This window comes from Rissa tridactyla, chromosome 9 (assembly GCF_028500815.1).
Source record: "Rissa tridactyla isolate bRisTri1 chromosome 9, bRisTri1.patW.cur.20221130, whole genome shotgun sequence".
Lineage (NCBI taxonomy): Eukaryota > Metazoa > Chordata > Aves > Charadriiformes > Laridae > Rissa > Rissa tridactyla.
This window is the reverse complement of record NC_071474.1, coordinates 33,138,482-33,145,660: the sequence shown is the minus strand read 5'-3', so window position 1 is coordinate 33,145,660 and position 7,179 is coordinate 33,138,482.

Sequence of the window (7,179 nt, the reverse complement as noted above, 5' to 3'; positions counted from 1 at the left end):
GGCAATGCTGATACTCTCATCATAATGTAATTGTTCAGTACTCACATACGACAACATCTTGCAAAAACCTTTGAGAAATCTATAAAAGCCTATCTGTTCTATACAGATTATTTCCCTTAAGTGAGGAGGAAGGGTTTTAGGCATGTTCCAATGCCATAGATTTTGAACACAATGTAAACAAAAAGCTTGGAAAGCAAAGTTCATAATTATCCTCCTGATAATTATACATATAAAAACCTATTTCTGTGCGGTACATGGATTTGTTGAGAATGAGAGTCTATTCTTATCTTAAAGAAGTGCTATGAAAGTATGTGAAGCTGAAAAGCCCAAGTTTGAATATTAACAACAATGCCTCAGGTTAAGATGAATATTTATTGCAAACAACTTCTGAGAAATGGGAACAGTCTAAGCCCTGTTTTCTACATTTATTTATTTGTTTTCACCACAATATGGCAGGAAAATAGTAAATATTTTAAGGTATTTCAGTGGGTAATATGAGCATTTTTGCTATGCAAAAATATTTGGCGATATAAAGATTCTGGTTTTCAGAAGGAAATGAAAGATAGTTGCTTGAAAGAAACTTAAATTTATAAACATAAACTTTTACTGTTATAAGGGAAAATGAAAGTAACTGTAAGGGGAAAAATGGGCAATTGCTCTTAACTTCTGCACGATTAACACTTGTGCTGCACGGAAGAAAGAATAAATAAGGTTTTGTTTTGAAGAAGCTACTTCTGAGCTGGCAATTACAGCTACTGCCTCAGGCTCCTGAAGAAAAAAGCTTTCAAGTGCCAAACTCAGCTGAGGCTGTATTAAATAGATGGTAAGTAGAAGGTATTTCACAGGCAGAAGCAGGCTTGCTCTGCCCCTTCTTAGCTAGATGATTAAAAAAACATCTGAACATTTTTAATACAATTGTGAACTGACTAATGCAGCCTTTTAAAAGCCAGGGTATGTTAGCTTGGGCCTGGTGTTACCACTGAGGTTCAGCATGTACTGACCGTGCTCATGTTGCTCTGCTGAGCTCGGAGCATGGGCAGAACACAACTCCTTCTGCCAACAACATCATACACTGACACCCCAGTGCGGTAGGAACTGCTACTATGGTTCTGCTTGCAGACAGATGCAGGAAGCCTATCTGCTCCACAAAGGTCATGCTTACCCCAGCACTTATGGTAGGAAAAGCTTAAATAGCCATGTCTTTCTCAGCGTTTTGGATTGAGCCTATCTTTATACCTCAGGAGTGTCAGAGAGCTTGTGACATATGCAACACTGGCCAAAAAAAAGTTCTTTTAGTAATAATTTCACCCTGTTGTGAAGAAGCAACAGCTTGTCTGTTCTCGTTGACTAGCGAAGACCACTTGGTGGTGAGGAAGAAGAAGAGGAGCTCTCTGTATTTCTCCACAGTGGCTTTTTAGGAGGAATTATCATTAGCTGCCTTAGAATTCACAGGAATCCACCCCTGTTCTCTTATATGTCTATATAAAGCTACAGACACTCTTCAACTGTGGTTTATTGTCCAATAATCCTTCTGTCAGATGGCTCTGAACCAAAGTCACTGCCCACCACTTTCACTGGGTTTTGGTCATACAACCTGAATTATCAGGAAAACGGCTCACCTTCAACCACTCACCAGTGAGCAATAAAGGAAAAAGTAGAAAGCTCACAATGCATTCCAAAAAAAGTGCTGTATATTAAATACATATTACATTTGTGTGAACTTAGATTTTGCTTTTATTCTATAAGCCTTTCTGTTTACAGTATCTGTGAGTGTATCAGTCTTCACATATCATGCTTCCATAGGGGCACTGAAATAGATGTTTTTAAAAAATAGCCACCGGAAGAGAGAGTCCTACTGTATGTTTAGACATACAAATGGGTGTCTTGATTTTCCCTGTGTATGAAGCATCCTTTGGCTCCCAATAAAATAAACACAAGGTATCAGTAATTAATGCTTTTAAAACTCAGATGGTCTTCAGTTACTGAACAGACCAGCAAAGCAGCTGATGTGGAAATTCCTTCAAATTCAAAAAACTTATGTCTCTCTTCTGCTAAAAAAGACAGACGTTTAAGATTTGCTTGCATTACTCTCTTCTTACTCAAATATAGAACACTCTGCTTTAGATATCTAGTACTTCCCCTCCAAGTAGAGGCTTGAGCAGAAACCATAAAAAAAACCATCCCATTTACCCTTTTTAACTTATCCATTGAAGATCTGAAGAACCAGTAAGTCTCCTAGCTAAAAAAAAGCCCCATCCCATTCCTCTAAAATGCAATGGTCTTTATATTCCTCAAAAAAAAAAAAAAAAAAACAAAAACCCCGCCCAAAAAACAAATTAGAAGAGAACTGTCAATGACCTGGAAAACAGGAAAATCTATAGTCTATCAAAACCAGGCAACAGCAAAAGTTGAAATTGTGCACATCCAGCCAATTTCCCACCAGGCTTGCACACGCAGAGTTGCTAAAGCTCATTACAATGTAGCATAAACAGAGGTCTAATTAACATAAGAAACTGATCCAAAAGAAAATCCCGTCAACATACGTGAAAACGAACCTGATGTGTTTGAAATTCAGCCAACTACAAATTAATTCAACATAGATTGCATATACAGGGAGAAAAAGACTCCAGCAGAGTAACTGGCATTGTATTGGTATATACATCAGAAAGATTCCCTCTTACCCTGTATCACCCCCCCACTCACTAAGATGAATTATGTTTGTGCAGCATTTGTTCCAGCAAGAAAAGAAGCAGGGGTCAAACTCTTATTCTTGATCACTGTAATTTCTTTATAAATTATTTTGTGTTACGTCTCTTTTCCCCTTTCTAGACTACTGATTCTGGGCCATACTGTTGTCTTGTAAAAGACTGAGGGATCTTATTACTGCACCGCTGTACTGTCATTTACAGTTGCTGATGGCCTTAATGCTGGCATCTAGGCTGGTGCCACAGCAGCGTACATGGGACTATGGCAATACCAGTGTGGCAGCAAGGAAGGATGTAAAGGTGCCTGTACTGTGTATAAAATAAGAATAGTCTAAGAAAAGCTCTGTGTCGGTGTCACTATATACTCCAATATCCAAACTAGTTTTACAGTGAGCATTGCTCTGTGCTATGGGGCTAACAACAGAGATAAGAGCAGATAAGAGCTGACTACAGGTGCGTCTACAAACTCTTATCATGCATGTGATAGCCAACTGTGTGAAGAATGTTCTGACATAATCCTGATGAAAGTGATTTTGCTGCTACAAACTTACAATACTATGTTAACTCTTACAGTTTGTTTCTATGAAGTTCATGTGAAATAAATAAAGTAAGGTGTAAATTCACAGAACCTTAGTTATGCTACAGAATTATTGCCCAGGACTACCTTGACATAAACACTCTTACCACATCAAGTGTTCATATGAGCAATTATTGTAGAAAATTCACACTGTAGCCACTGACATTTGTTCTGCCAAAGGCTTTCGGAAACATCATTTTATCTGCCAAGTACAACCAGGTGCAGAGTACTCAATCACACTGCTTTGAGTATAGTGTAAGTACCTGAGCCATGTCATTTCAATAAGGTAACTTTGGAAATCCTGCCACTAATTCAGCTGCTGCTATGTGACTGAGCAGCAGATACTTGTGTCTTCATGCTGGAGGAAGAACCATTTTTCTTCTCTTTATTGCTATAGTCTCTAGATCTCAAATTATCTGAAATACTGTTTTAGTTAACTTCATATTGCTCTGCCCTTTAGGTCATAGCTGATGCTGGGGCCAGAGTGTCCTCCAAAACACTGGCAGATGTTTGTTTGAGTGGACGTTTATAGGTCTGAAGCCTCATTAGTTGTTTTCATGATCTGAATACTAATTTAGGAGGGTGATTCTTTGTCTCTGGATCTGAATACTCAGGAAATACTGATGGATTTCACTCTACGGGTACTAGTTATCATTATTTAGAATAATATGGATTCATTTAATAAATACCTTTTATGGCAATAAACATTCTGTTTGAGTATAGCATATGATTAATGAAGTCCCTATAGTAAGGCTAAGTATTTTAAGTCAAGATGTCCCAGTAAAAAATAAATTGTTGGGTCAAGTGGCAAATGAAAGATATTCAGGATTGGTAACACCTCATTAAAAACCATTTCAACTGCCCTAAGGCAACATGTTAATACACAGTAATTGTCTACCCAGAGTGAACCTTTTTCCAGTTACATGAATAATGCAAAGTAACTATTTAAATATGCTTGTTTATATCTTTAGCAGATTCACTATAGCTTCAAAACTAAAGACTAATTTTTTAACATTTTATACTATCAGAAGTTCACAAATAGGAGAAAGAAGAATAAAACCACTCTCCTCTTCAAGTACTAAATTCCCTTGCAGAAAACAAAGTAAGAAAATCATTTAATTAGGATATCTGTTAATCACAAGGAATTAGTACTGCTGCTATATCTGCATTCATCTTGTTGCTCCAAAAAAACTGTAAACAAATAATAGCACACCCATAATAGTAATTTAAACAGCGTGAGTGATGTCTATCGCGTTACCACAGAAAATTACAAAATGTTTTCCAATTGCCTATGTAAAGTTTTGTGTGTGTGTTCAGCATTTTAACTAAGAGTATCAGTAAGCAGTGGAACAAGAGTGGATTTTAATGTAGGTTAGCTCAAATTCTGATAAATCTCAAGTACCCTCACAATCAGAAGACAATCTCGTTCTCCAATCTGCCTGTAGAAAAAAAGAATTCACGCAATAACGTTGCTTTCATTATTCTGCTACATAGTCCATTCAATCTTGTATTAAATGTTGATCGGCTCAATCCTACAAGCATTCTGTACCAATTCTGTGTGCCAATCCCAGTCCCAAGGAGCAAAAAAGCTGAAGTTGGGAAGCTGAGGGAAGCTGAAGTTTCCTGAAGGCACTAATATGAGTATAAAAAAGATGCTGGATTCCTTTGAAAAAAAAAAAGCATCTTCCCAAGCTGGGCTTGACTTGGTTGTATCAGGATTCCAGAACACTGAGGGAATGAGTAGGAAGAAAAAACAACTGATTGCTGTATCAGACTGAGAAAACTTCAGTAAGAATCGCGCTAAACAGTAAGTGAGGTTCCAAGCATTGACAACAAACATTGACAAAAAACCTGTAGAATTTTCCGAGTTAGAGATAATATGTAAAACTTGGGATATCTACAACACATCACTGTATGTGATAATGCTTTTAACACACAGCAGGCTAGGCATACTTGTAATACCAAAGAAAACAGCATGATTTTCTTAATAAAGTGATTTTGTTTAGATTTAAGTATTTATTATGATGCATTGTGTTTATTTTATTGTGATTCTCAGCCTTTCATGGTTTAAAAATTAGTAATGGAGTTATGCTGACATCTGCAAAAAAACGTAGCAATCATGCAGACAGGAGACATATAAGACACAGCACCAAAATATAGTCTCAGAGTTGCAATGGGATTCAAATTTGCAAATAGGGCAGAACAGTTCAAACAAAATTAAACTAAGACAAGACTTAAATGATTCATCATAAAGAGATATTCTGTAGGAGCAAATCTTGAGACAGATTTATCCATCACAAAATAATATTTTGATCATGTGTTTCAGACTGTGAATGGCTGGAAGAAGGAAGTTTGCATTTCTGCTTGGATTACTATTTTATAAATGATTATCCTAATTTTTGGAAAAGCTGGAGTTCCTGACACTATTTCCTAAAATTGACATTTCACAAGATACTTTATGAAAGTAGATGTCTTGATATGCACTTAATATTGAAATAAGTAGCTTACAGCTTGGGCCAAGAAAATTTGTAGTTGTGTTATCTAAAACAATTTTTACAAAAATACTTTTAGCTGCAACCACTTGATCGATGATATACAATTTGTGGGTTCTAACACTGACTGCAAATTGAAAACAAGACAATATAGTGCTCCAGAATATCACTGTCATATATGAAGATTTCATTTGTTATTCATGCCTAGTAGTTAGTCAATATTACTGTTTCTTGTGTATCTGCTCTACCGTAAATACCTCAAAGACATGATCTCCGTTTTGCAATCTAGAATAAATATTCTGTGTCAGTTGAACAAGAACACGTTACCACTGGATTGAGTTTTTCCATTAGCAAGAGACACAGGGTGACAAACATTAGCTCAAAGGCTTGTCATTCCCCAAAGCAGCCCACTCTTCAGAATTAAGTAAAACTTCCTGCTCATTTCTGTTAGTCTGTCCTGAAAGGTTTGCATTAATTAGCATACAAATATAATTTAAGTAACTGTAAATTGTCTCAGTAAAGAACCTTTTATGCTCAGGAAAGACAATTTCCTCTAGTAACTACATTATCCTATTGACTTGTATGGGTCCTATAACAATAAGCCACACAGCGCATGAATCCATAGCGTAGTATGTGGGGAATTTAAATCTCTGTTGTGTTTGCAAACAAGCTGCTCTTTTAATTAGACTTTTAAGCTATATATTTCCCTGTCTATATTTTGAATTTCTGATCTAATCAAATCAGGATAGGAAAATGGATTGAGAGCAGCCCTGAGGAGAAGGAGTTGGGGGTGTTTGTGGATAAGAAGCTCAACATGAGCTGGCAGTGTGCGCTCGCAGCCCAGAAAGCCAACCGCATCCTGGGCTGCATCAAAAGAAGCGTGGCAAGAACTTCGAGGGAGGTGATTCTCCCCCTCTGCTCCACTCTGGTGAGACCCCATCTGGAGTACTGTGTCCAGCTTTGGAATCCTCAGCGCAAGGACAGGGACCTGTTGGAACGGGTCCAGCGGAGGGCCATGAAGATTATCAGAGAGCTGGAGAACCTCTCCTATGAAGACAGGCTGAGAGAGAGAAGTCTCTGGGGAGACCTTATAGTGGCTTTCCAGTACCTGAAGGGGGCCTACAGGAAAGATAGGGAGGGACTCTTTATGAGGGAGTGTAATGACAGGACAGGAGGTAATGCTTCTAAACTGAAAGAGGAGAGTTTTAGATTAGATATTAGGAAGAAATTATTTATTGTAAAGGTGGGTGAGAAACTCGCCCAGGTTGCCCAGAGAAGCTGTTGATGCCCCTTCCCTGGAGGTGTTCAAGGCCAGCCTGGACGGGGCTTGGGGCAATCTGGTCTGGTGGGAGGTGTCCCTGCCCAGGGCAGGGGGGTGGAACTAGATGATCTTCAAGGTCCCTTC